General features: G+C 48.3%; 1 protein-coding gene across 2 annotated transcripts in view; it reads left to right on the top strand.

Annotated features, from left to right (window-relative positions):
* ALX4 (ALX homeobox 4) overlaps positions 1 to 12,659 on the top strand; it is a 48,916-nt gene that overhangs the window by 12,352 nt on the left and 23,905 nt on the right. The gene's annotated exons all lie outside the window — the stretch shown is intronic.

A 12,659-nucleotide genomic window follows, 5' to 3' on the forward strand; every position in this document is an offset into this window, starting at 1 on the left:
ATAATCAAAAGAGAAAAAAGGGGAGTTCCTATCGTGCCCCAGAGGAAACGAATCCGACTAGGAACCATGAGGTTGTGGGTTCAATCCCTGGCCTCACTCAGTGGGTTAAGGATCCGGCATTGCCATGACCTGTGATGTAGGTTGCAGATGCAGCTCAGATCTGATGTGGCTGTGGCTGTGGCTGTGGCTGTGGTATAGGCCGGCAGCTGTAGCTCCTATTCAACCTCTAGCCTGAGAACCTCCATATGCTGTGGGTGCAGCCCTAAAAAGCAAAAAAAAAAAAAAAAAAAAAAAAAAAAGCTTCCAATAGTTCCTGGAGTCCTGGAGCAGAGTAAGTGCTCAATAAATATTCACTGCTAGTATTGATGGGATTTTGCCAGAACTCTGAGTGTGTGAGGCTGGAAACTGACATATAGGTATGGTTGACTTGAATGCACGAAATGAGAAAACAGACACATTATTACTGAGTCTACACTGTGTGGTTGACAAAATGTTTTAAAATACGGATGAATGATGAAAGGGGCCATAGCATGGGGGCGGGAGGGATCGTGGAGGGGAGAAGGACAGACCCTGCAGGCCACTCTCCCCAGGCTGCTGCTCTTGAAACCCGGTATCTAAGCTGGAGCATAACTTTCTCCCTTCCCTTTGGAATGTCTGTCTCGCTGTTCATCTGAGCCTCCGCCTGTGCTCATCCATCACCTGCGACCAAGCCGGTGAGACAGCAGGCCAGGAAGTCCCCAGGTGTGGGGCTAGCGTTGTGATCGTCTCTGCCTGGGCACAGAGAGTGCCCGGCCCGGGGAAAGTCACAGGGGTTCTGTACCCATTCTGAGCCCCTGCTTGTCCCTCTGCCATTAAGGGAACATCTGGTAAACATCACCCACAGCCAAGCCTGGACTGGGATCTTTCCCTCAAACCCCTTAGGCGGTATTAGTCGCCCCAACTTACAGATGAAGAAGGTGGGGATCCTGCCCAAGCTGTGGATTGAGTCCGGATCTCTCAAAGCCGGGGCCCTTTTTTCCTCTCCCCTTCTCTGCCCCTGCGGCTAAGGCCTGCTGCCTTGGTGGCCTCCACCTGTGCTCATCCATCACCTGCAACCAAGCCGGTGAGAAAGCTCTGGCAACACAGAGGGGAGAGCCAGCCGCCTGCCCCCCACAGTGGACGTGACCACCACAGATCCTGACTGCCAGGCCCTCCTTCCAGAACCATCCTCAGAACCAGGCCAGCCCAGCCCAGGGTCCCACGTGGGGTAGCAGCCTCCATGCGTGAGGAAGGAGGCACTGACCAAACCCCTTCCCTCAACTCATGATGACTGACAGCTCGAGGGACAGCCCCTTCCCTGGCTCAGCACCAGCATCTGTGCCAGGGTCGAGGGGCCGCCTCAGAGAAACATTGCCTGAGCCGAGGCAGGTGGACAGCCGGGGCCGGTCTTTACCAAATGAGCCGCACAGAACTCAGCCCCCCAAAGAAGATTCCAGAAGCCACTTTTTTTTTTTTTTTGGTCTTTTCTAGGGCCTCACTTGCAGCATATGGAGGTTCCCAGGCTAGGGGTCCAATCAGAGCTGTAGCCGCCGGCCTACACCAGAGCCACAGCAACGCGGGATCCAAGGCACATCTGCGACCTACACCACAGTTCACGGCAATGCCGGATCCTTAACCCACTGTGCGAGGCCAGGGAGCCAACCCGCTTCCTCATGGTTACTAGTCAGGTTTGTTACTGCTGAGCCACAACGGGAACTCCATAAAGCAGAGACTTACCTGAAGTTGTATTTTTTTTTTTTTCAGTCCAGAAGAGCAGGTGTCCGTGAAACAATCATTCTTAACCCACATGTTGGTTGTCAATATTGGCTATTGAATATAGTTTTTACTTATTATGTGGACTGGCCCAACACTTGGACTCCAGTGATGCCAAATTCCAGCCATTTCCAGAACATAATTATATGCAGCTTAGATATAATGCTATTCTAAAAATCTTGAATTTTTTAGCTATTTTATAGTTATAAAGGTAGCATTTAAAAAAAAAAAGACAGCATAATCTTATCTATCCATCCATATCAACCTAGGAGAGCTTGAACTGGCAGCCTGGCAATGCATTCAGCCATTATTTTCCCCTTCTCATCCAAAGGGAGAAAAATCTTTTGGATCTTTTGGCTTGTAAGTGATTCTCTAGATGAGCATGAACACATCTAGAGAAAGAAAACACTTAATTTGGGTGGGAAAAAAATTTCTAGACTGATGGGGTCATTCTGCAGGCTGAGACATTTAGTTACCTAACAAGATTCATTTCGTTCAGCAGGTGTTTGTTGGGTGTCCGACGCGGGTGACAAGCTCGGGAAGACGGTTCCCCTGCCTGTGCTGAGGGTACTCTAATGGGGACGCTGCCCTGCGTCCACTCCCGCAGTGCTTTGTGCAAAGCGATGTGATTCTTGGGAGCTATTTGGCGTTCAGAGAGGGGTAGGGACTCCACAAAGAGGAGGGGATGATAGATTGGGGCCTGGAAATGTGACGTGGGCTTCGCTGGGCAACCTGAGTATCAGAGGTTAGTTTCCACGTGACAGCAGCGGCAGTGGTGACAGTGGTGCGTTTCTGGAAAGGTCCCTCTTTCCATTCCCCACCCCCAGATGGCTTTTGGATGGTACGATGGGTGGAGGGCAGCCGGTGCTCCCACGGAGAAAATTCTGGAGCCATGAAATAGTGCCGAGCCTACGTAGGAGAGTTGTCCAGATGTTGGAGTTGTCCAGATGTTGGTTGCCAGAGTATACGTGGAAGCGAGGTTTTTATAAGGAGCTCACAACTGTTCTGACCTTTGTCAGCTGCTTTGTAAGCCGCACCATCTTCAATGCAGTGATTAAAAGGACAATTCCCCTTTCTTTCATGGCTCTGCCTTCAAGCTGCAACCTAACTTCGGTTAAAATGTGTCCATGGTAGGGTCTTTCTTTGACATCCGCTAGGCGCTTTAGATATCGATGTAAAAGCAAATGGATAAACAAAATAGCTTCGAATGTTTCACCCCATGTATGGCCTTAGTTATATGTATGTGAAGCGGGCCCTGATTAAAAGGGGACTGGGGGGCTTCTTGGGACGGGGCTTGTGGAAAGTTCTGGGCAGCTGGAGCTGGGGAAACTTGAACTGAAGAGAATGCACCTGCGGCGGGGGCGGGCAGGGGGAGGATGAGACTTTGCAGCTTGAGTGACTTTGCTGTGCTCTTGCAGCTCCCCTGGCCCAAGCTGCCTCCAAATAATAAGCGTCTGACTCCAAATAATAATGGGGGAGTCCTGTTGACAGAGGGCGTGCTGTGTATCAGGCAGGGATGTGCGTGCTTGCACTCAGCTTTGTTCAGAGCCCCCAAACTTTCCAGGAGGTGCAGATCATCCACCTCACTTTACAGATGCGGAAACTGAGGCACACAGCGGCCATGTCACCTTGCCTTTTAGTGGCAGAGGCCCAAGTGGCTTGGAAGTCTCCTTAACAATCTCCTTGAGAAATGTCCCCATGTTCAGAGTTCCCATTGTGGCTCTGTGGGTTAAAAACCTGACGTAGTGTCCATGAGGATGCAGGTCTGATCCCTAGCCTCACTCAGTGGGTTAAGGATCCGGGTTTGCTGCAAGCTGTGGCGTGGGTCACAGAGGCAGCTCTGATCTGATGTGGCTGTGGCTGGCAGCTGCGGCTCCTATATGACATCCGGCCTGGGAACTTCTGTATGTCACAGGTGTGGCCATAAAAAGAAAAACAAAGTAAGAAATGTCCCCATTTCTTTGGTAGGAAAAACTGACATCTTATTGCATGTAAAGAGCTGCCTATGCACAGTTTCAACAGATCCTCCAACCAGATCATTGCCTGGAAGCCCCCTCCTCCGTAGAGACGTGGAGTGGCCCTGGAATTGTTGCCCCCACTCCGCCGCCAAAGCTGGCTTAGCTGCCCTGCCCTGCCCACCTCCCTGCACTGAAATCACTGCCTCCCTCATGAAGGCGGGCTTTTGGAAGGAACGGGCCAGGCTTGGACGTTGTATTTCTACCACCTGAAACTTTGCCCAGCACATAGCTGGCGCTCTGGAAATGTTGCCGAATGAATGAATGAAGCACATCAGTGGCAGAATCAGGAGTCACACCCAAACCTGTCCTGCTCCAAAGACTTCTCATTCATTCGTTCACATCGTGCAGGATTTAAGCTTCTCCATCTTGCCTCTCTTGGATCCACTGGTACTGTTTAATGTCTCCATGGGGATGGTTGGGATGCAGGTTTTTTCTCCCTGATAACAGAGGACAAACGGAGGCTCCGAGGGATTAGCTGGGAGATGTTTGGGGACATGCCTGAGGCCGCCTGGTTTGGTGACAGTAGAGAGGGACGAAGGGCAAATAGACCACTGAGCTGATTTGAAATCGGGAGACACGGCCCTTCTTCACGGAGACAGGCGGTGTGATCGCTTGGGGTCTCCATAGGCTGCCTGGAGGGTGAGGGGTGGCCCAGGGTGGCCCCTGAGCTCTGGGGCTTCTTACTGGGGTAAAGCGAGAGTGGGAAGTCTCCTGCTTCTCTGTCAGTGGCCCCAGCTCCCCTTCCCCTGCAAGGTGCCAGGATCGCCTCCAGCCTCACGAGGCAGGGCTTGGGGACAAGACCTGGGCTGGACCAGACAGGTGGGAGCTGGGAAACCTCAGTTTCCATGAGGAGAGGAGCTCACGACCCCGTCCCGCCCCAGTAAACAGCAGGGGGCGATGTTCAAGTGTCGGATCATAGGTGAGGCTTCTCACGGAGACCCTAAAACTCAGTTTAGATTAGGAGGACACGATGCATACGGCTCAGTTGTGTCTCCTAATGACAAGACCAAGTCAGCCTGCACCCCCCGCTCCCCCCAAAACTGCCTGTCTGTGTAAGAGAGACAACACAACGCTGCCGGAGGGGCTAGAAACAGGACACGTCTGGGTTCGAATCCCAGCTCTGTCCCTCCTGCTGGTGTGAGCTTGAGCACGTTAAGCTTCTCTGGACCTCAGTTTTCTCATCAGTAAAGTGGGGGTAAAACCACCTCCTAGGGATCTGGGGAAGATCAACTGAGATAGTGGACAGGTCAGCATCGCTCAAATCGAGCAATGATGCGATTTTTTTTTTTCTTTTAATTGTCAGCAGCCCTGGTGAGGAGACCCCTAAGGCCTCTCACTTGTTCATTCAGACCCACTCAGTTTGGGAGCTGGGATGTCTGGTTCTGCCATGTACTAGAGCATGCCTTGCCCAGACCTCTGCAGTTTTCAGTGCTCAGTTCAAGGTCACACTGTGGCTGGGGCCTCCCCTGACCTTTTCAACCAGAAGCACCCACTCCTCCTTGTGGATCCCGCTGCGCCCAGGATGCAGGGCTCTTGCCATCCGGCCCCGTAACCCCCAACCTCACTGCTCCATGTCTCTCCCTCCCATGAAGCCACGACTCAGGGGAGGCTCTGGGGAGGCGCTCGGTGACGGAACAGATGAGTAACCCAAGGAGTGAGCACAGCGGACAGACGCAAACCAAGTCACAGTGTCAGGGAGAGGACGAGAAAAAAGAATGTGGTCACTTGGACGTGGAATTGCAAATATGATACAAATGAACTTATTTACCAAAATTGAAAGAGACGCATAGACATAGAAAACAAACTTACGGTTACCGAAGGGGAAGGGATACATTGAGAGTTTGGGATTAGCAAATACACCCTCCTGTGTACAAAATAGCTAAACAATAAAGTTCTACTGTACAGTACAGGGAACAATATTCAATGTCTTTTTCATATTCTTTTCCGTTAAGAATATATATATATAATGGGTTACTTTGCTGTGCACTATGATTTACAAGAAAGGAAAAGAAAAACCTTACGGGCGCCGCAGTGCTCACGGCAGCACTGCTTACAGTCGCTGAGACATAGAAACAACCCCAGGGCCATCAGCAGACACTCAGCTTACAGTAGGGTGTGTGTATATATAGCCAGATATACTGTATGTGTATATGTATTTATATATCATATGTGTATGGTATGTATGCGTGTGTGTATGTGTGTGTGTGTATATACATGTGTATATATATGTGTGTGTGTGTGTATATATATACCACATGTGTGTATATATATATATATATATTTGTGTATTTGTGTGTTTGTATATGTGTATATATATATACATATGTGTATATATATATTTGTGTATATGTTGTACACACATATACACATTTGTATATGTGTGTGTATGTGTGTGTATATATATACATGTATATATGTGTATATATACACCATATGTGTGTGTATATATATTTGTGTGTTATATACCATATGCGTATATATGTATTTGTGTATATGTTGTACACACACGTACATATATACCATATGTGTATATATATATTTGTATATACCATATGTGTATATATATATATGCATGTATATGTTGTACACACACGTATACACATTTGTGTGTGTGTGTACATGTATATATGTATATATATATATATGTAGATATATATTTGTGTATTTATTTTCAGACATAGAAAACAAATTTATGGTTACCAAAATGGATAGGGAGGGAAGGAAGGAGGAACAAATGAAAGGTATGAGATTATTCAGATACAAAGTACCAAACATAAAATAGATAAGCAATAGCTATTTACTGTATAACACAGGGAATTATATTCACTAGCTTGTCATAGCCTATAATGTAATATAATCTGAAAAAATACATCGCTGAATCACTTTGCTATTTACCTTAAACTAACGCAATATTATAAATCAACTGTGCTTCGATTTAAAAAAAAGAAAAATAATTTGGGTTTAACCTGGGGCATGGCGGGGACTCTCGGGGCTGAAGGCAAGAAGAAGGCCCTAAGGGACCATGGCTTAGTGGGCTTTCTTTTTTTTTCTCCCCAATTTCTTCATTGTGATAAAATTTACATAAAAATTTACCATCTTAACTATTCTCCGGTGCAGCTCAGTGGTACGAAATACATTCATAACGTTTTGTAACCATCACCATCATCCATCCTCATAATGCTTTTCATCTCGTAAAACTGAAACTCTGTCCCATTCAACACAAAACCTCGTTCCCCCGGTCCCTGGGAATCATCGTTCTGCTTTCTGTCTCTATGAACTTGACTGCCCTAAGGACCTCGTATAAGTGGAATCACACAGTATTTGCCTTTTTGTGACGGGCTCATTTCACTCAACGTCATGTCCTCAAGCTTCATCCATGTTGTAGCAGGTGTCAGAACTGCCTTCCTTTTTGGGGGATGAATAATACTCCACTGTGTGGAGGGACCAGCTGGCTTCTCCATTCATCCACTGGACACTTGGGTCCCTTCCACATTCCAGCTGTTGTCAGTGGGCTTTATTTGGGGGGGGGGGTTGTCCTTTTTTTCTTTTTTTTTTTTTTAAATATAACTGAAGCTGCAGTTTATGGAAGTTCCTGGGCCAGAGATTGAACCTGAGCTGCAGCTGTGACCTTTGCCAGATCCCTTAACCCACTGCCCCAGGCCTGAGATCAAACCCTCACCTCCATGGTAACCGGAGCCACTGTAGTCAGGTTCTTAACTGACTTTGCTACAGCGGGAACTCCAGCAGCCCTTTTTTCTAACCACTTCTCTTCGGATACGAGGAAATCTCACTCTTTTTAGATTAATTGTAAGAGAGCTGAAATTATAATAGGTTTAAACAATAGAAAGCACTTTGATGACTTTTAAGTTCCAAGGGTAGCTTGACCTCAGCTAAGAAAATACTGCCTCCTACAGGCCTTAGAAGAAACATGTGCCCTAATGGGGTTGCCAGTTGCTTCTGTGGATGAAGTGAGATTTCTCATAGGGCTGGGGAGGCAAGGTTGGTGCCTAGAGTTGGCTTCCGCCTTTTGATTTTGCTTTCACTGCACAAGCCCATCATCACAGAGGCCATGGAAGGTGTCCTATTCAAATTATGACAAATGCCAGCTCCAGAGGTGGGATTCCTAGATTAAGTGGTTTCTTCCTATTTGTCTACATCTTCTTTTTACAAGCTTTTCATTTTGACCTAATTTCAGCCATCAAGGAAAGTAAAACAAGAGAATTCCCAGATCTCCTTGCCACGAAATGTTGTGTTGCTATATTTGCATTATCACCCCTGTTTCTCTTTGCATTCTGTGTATATGAACATATTAAGATATAAGCACACATACAGATACATATTTCTTTCTGAGCTGTTTAAGAGTGAGTTGCAGACGGATTCCTCTTTACCTCTAAAGATGTTGGTACTTAGCAGAGAACTAATGCAAATCGAGACCTGGTGTCCAGAATAAAACAAGAAGGAATTGGTTGGGAGTTCCCGTTGTGCCTCAGCAGGTTAAGAACCTGACTAGTATCCATGAAGATGCAGGTTCAACCCCTGGCCTCACTTGGTGGGTTAAGGATCTGGTGTTGCCGTGGGCTGTCATGTGGGTCACCGATGTGGCTCAGATCCTATGTTGCTGTGGCTGTAGTGTGGGCTGGCAGCTCTGATTTGTCTGCCTGGGAACTTCCATATGCTGCAGGTGTAGGCCCCCCCCCCCAAAAAAAAGAGAGAGAGAGAAAAGAAAGAAGGAAGGAAGGAGGGAAGGAGGGAAGGAAGGGAAATAAAAGAAAGAAAAGACAGAGAAAGAAAAAGAAAGAGAGAAAGAAAGGAAGGAAGGAAGAAGGAAGGAAAGAAAGAAAGAAAGAGAGAGAGAGAGAGAAAGAAAGAAAAAGAAAGAAAGAAAGAAAGAAAGAAAGAAAGAAAGAAAGAAAAAGAAAGAAAGAAAGAAAGAAAGAAAGAAAGAAAGAAAGAAAGAAAGAAAGAAAGAAAGAAAAGAAAAGAAAAGAAAAGAAAGAGTGAATGAGTTTGGTGTGAGCTGGGGGACCCTGAAAATAAGGTCCTGAGAAAAGACATTGCATTGGTCCACATTTGAGGTTCCAGATGTTCCCTGAAGTTCTATCGGGACAGTTTTATTGGGCCAGCTCTGAAGGTTGGATGGGATGGGGCAGATTTAGAGGCCTCTGGGGTGGGGGGGATGTTCTCCTGTGACTCCCCATCTTTTCCCTTCTGCCTTGACCCCGTCTCCTGGCTGCCCATCCCAGCCCCACGCAGGGTACCCACTCCAGGAGGGCCCGGACAAAGAGCCCTAGGCTTGGGGTTCAAACCCCAGCTCTGTCTGCCTCTACCAGTTGTGTGTTTTTAGACGAGACATTTACTCCCTCTGGCCTCAGTTTCCAGGGCTGTACAATGGGCGTATTTTCCATGGTTGTTATAAAGAGTCAATAACCAGAGCAGCAGTGGTGGCATGAAAGTGTCCTCGGTCTGGGTGGAGCATGAAGCACAGCTCCTGGTCTTTAGTGAGAGTCCAGTGCTGACTTGTTTTCCTTCCTTGGTTCTGGGAAGCCCCCTCCATCCTCTGCACCCGAAGGACCCCCCCCCCCCACGACGTGTGGGAAGAACAGAGAGAGCTGTCTGGGGGTGATGGAGGAGGGGGCCACAGCCCCTGCCTCTGCTGATGGTCCCCTGGAGAAAAGCCCACAGAGGAGCTGGCGACAAATCCACCAGCTACACGGGCAGCAGTGGCCAAAACACAGGGAAGGGGCGGTGTTTGCCTGGCTCGCTTGCAAGTAGCTGGAGGGCCGAGGGTTCCCCAGGGTGTCCACAAAGGTGAGGCAACGCCGGGAAATTAGAGGAGCTCAGGTCAGGCCTGCCACCCAGTGGCTGGTGACGTCAGACAGGTCCCTTCTCTCTGAGCTGTTTGCCCATGGAATGAGGGGTGCTCCAGAGAGCTACCCTGTGGGAATTTAACTGGAGGAGGAAAGAACTCTGCCGGGAAGCGCAGGACCCGCCCCATCCATCTCTGTATCCCTTGTTGTGCTGCGACATCGGTAGATACATAGTAGAATGGAATAACTGCTTGTTTGACCGACCCTCCCAGGGAGGGCTGGGCCTTTAACCAAACCAGGAGAAACTCCATTTGAAGCTGGGGCCCCAGGACATCACCTCCAGCCCTGAAGAACTTAATCAGGACTGCAGTGCCTCCTGGTGGCCAGTGTGAGCCACTGCAGCTTTGATCCTGACTGGCTGGATGGGGGAACCCCAGAGCCTTCACACAGGGACCCAGGAACCTGCACTGTGAGTGAACAGCGTGTCCCAGAGCCAGGCTGGGCCACCTCCATAACCCCTTCTCTCCCTGGCAGGAAATCAGGCACTACTTGTTGAAAGGAGGAAGCAGAGAAGCCAAAACGTTGCCCAGGGCCACTTTTGGTCCTTCATGCCCTGCCGTGTGGCTGGTTCCTTTGAGCTGCGTCATCCCGCAAAGCCCACTCTCTCACCCCCAGGCTGCAGCCACCCCACACAGCCGTGCATGCTGAGGGGCCAAGGCCCGCCAGGTTTTGGAGCTCAGCCCCGTGGCTTTGGGTCCCTTTCCTAGGGGCACCCCTGTCACCCTCATCAGGGCACACAGAGCTGCCCCAGTGCCACCAAAGGCTGGAGGGCCCAGCAGTGCATCAGGGCAGCCCCTGTTCCGAACTGCTCCCAGGCTAGGGGGAGGCAGGGCCACACACCAGTGCTTCAGAGCAGCCCAGCCCCGGGGTCAGGGAGGAAGACGGTGTCACCCTTGCACCGAACCTCAGAAGCCCAGTAGAAACAATTTTGCAAAAGAATACATACAACGAAAGATAAACTTCACTAAAGAAAGTAATAGAAAGTGTACATTCAAAGAAGATTTCACTTTTTTCATCACACTGGCCAAAATTTTGAAGAACGCTATAGAAGTTCCCATTGCGGCTCAGTGGGTTAAGAACCCGACTAGTATCCATGAGATTGTGGGTTTGATCCCGGGCCTCGCTCCAGTGGGTTAAGGATCAGGCATTGCTGCAAGCTGTGGCATAGGTTGCAGATGTGGCTCAGATCTGGCATTGCTATGTCTGTGGTGTAGGCCAGTGGCTGTGGCTCTGATTCAACCCCTAACCTGGGAACTTCCTGTCCTATGCTGTGGGTGCAGCCCTAAAAAGGGGGGGAAAAAAAAAAAAAGAAAGAAACACACTGTAATGACTGCTACTGGCCCTGAAGCAGGCAGGCCCACGAGGAAATTGGCATGTTTCTAGAATACACTTTGGCCACGTTTATCAGAGCTCTGAAGGTGTGACTATGCTCTAACTCAGTACTTTTAGTTCTTGGAGCTTCTTCTAAGGTGATTACCATAAAAGTATCAAGGGACTGGATTACAAGGATTGTCCATTACAGGTCTGTTATAATTTCAAACAATCAAAAATCTGTGTGCCCCATGGAAAAAAAAAAAAATTTGATGAAATAGTTTGTCCATGCAGTGAAATGCTATACAGACATTAAAAATGATGGGGTAGGAGTTCCCATTGTGGCTCAGTGGGAATGAATCTGCCTAGCATCCGTGAGGACACAAGTTCAATCCCTGGCCTCGCTCAGTGGGTTAAGGATCTGGCATTGCTATGAGCTGTGGTGTAGGTCGAAGATGCAGCTCAGATCCTGCGCAGCTGTGGCTATAGTGTAGGCCGGTGGCTAAAGCTCTGATTTGACCCCTAGCCTGGGAACCTCCATGTGCCGCAGGTGAGGCCCTAAGAAGCCAAAAAATACATACATAAATAAAAACAATGTGGTGAAAAACTACGGAACAGGATGGAAAGATATATAGGCTAGTGTTAGGTGGAGGAAAAAAAAAAGTTCCTTTTTGTTTGTGTGTATGTTTTATAGTCGTCTAGATTTGCTTTGTTTTTTGTTTTTTTAAATTTCCATATAGAACATAGATAACTATAAGCAACAGGGAGGGGAAAGTCACAAAATTTAGAGGAAGATGTCCAGATGCGAGAAGTGGTTAGCCAGATGTGTGGGGGGCAGAGGGGCCTTCCAGTGAGAAGGAAGAGCACATGCAGGAATAGAAGCCTGAATCCACTCAGCTGGAGCAGCGTGCTGGGGAGGGAGGGCAGGTCTGGGACCGGAAGCGGAAGTGGCAGGAGAGGAAGGGGCAAAAGGTAAGTCTCTCGAGAGGACAGGGGCCGGTCATGCCTGGGGGATCCTGAAGCCACAGTCAGCCTGATTTGGAGGGTTGGCAGATACACCGAAAACCCTGCAGCCCAACCAAGATGCTCTGTTCAATGTGAATTTCAAATAAACAATAATTTTTAAGTATAAGCATTTTCCATGCAATATTCGGGACATACTTATCCTTAAAAAATGACCCATGGAGTTCCTGCTGTGGCTTAGTGGAAATGAACCTAGCTAGCATCCATGAGGATGCGGGTCCCATTCCTGGCCTTGCTCAGTGGGTTAAGGACCCAGCATTGCCATGAGCTTCAGTGTAGATCACAGACGTGGCTTGGATCTGGTGTTGCTGTGGCTGTGGTCTAGCCAGCAGCTGCACCTCCAATTAAAACCCCTAGCCTGGGAACTGCAGCCTTAAAAAAAAAAAAAAAAAAGACTCACTGTTTCTCTGAAACTCTAATGTTTTGATTGAGCACTCTGTATTTTATCTGACAATTTTAATGAGGGCTCTGGGAGCCAGTGAAGACCTTTAGAGAGGGTCTTACTAGATCAGATGTGTGTGGGCTTTTTGGTTTTTTTGTTTGTGATTTTTTGTTTGTTTGTTTGTTTGTTTGTTTTTTGCTTTTTTAGGGCTGCACTTGCAGCATATGGAAGTTCCCAGGTTAGGGGTTCAGTCAGAGCTGCAGCCGC

This window comes from Sus scrofa, chromosome 2 (genome assembly GCF_054392235.1).
Source record: "Sus scrofa isolate SSC_HxYL_T2T_F1_AM1 chromosome 2, Sscrofa_HxYL_maternal_Yorkshire_Landrace_v2.0, whole genome shotgun sequence".
NCBI classification, from domain to species: Eukaryota; Metazoa; Chordata; class Mammalia; order Artiodactyla; family Suidae; genus Sus; species Sus scrofa.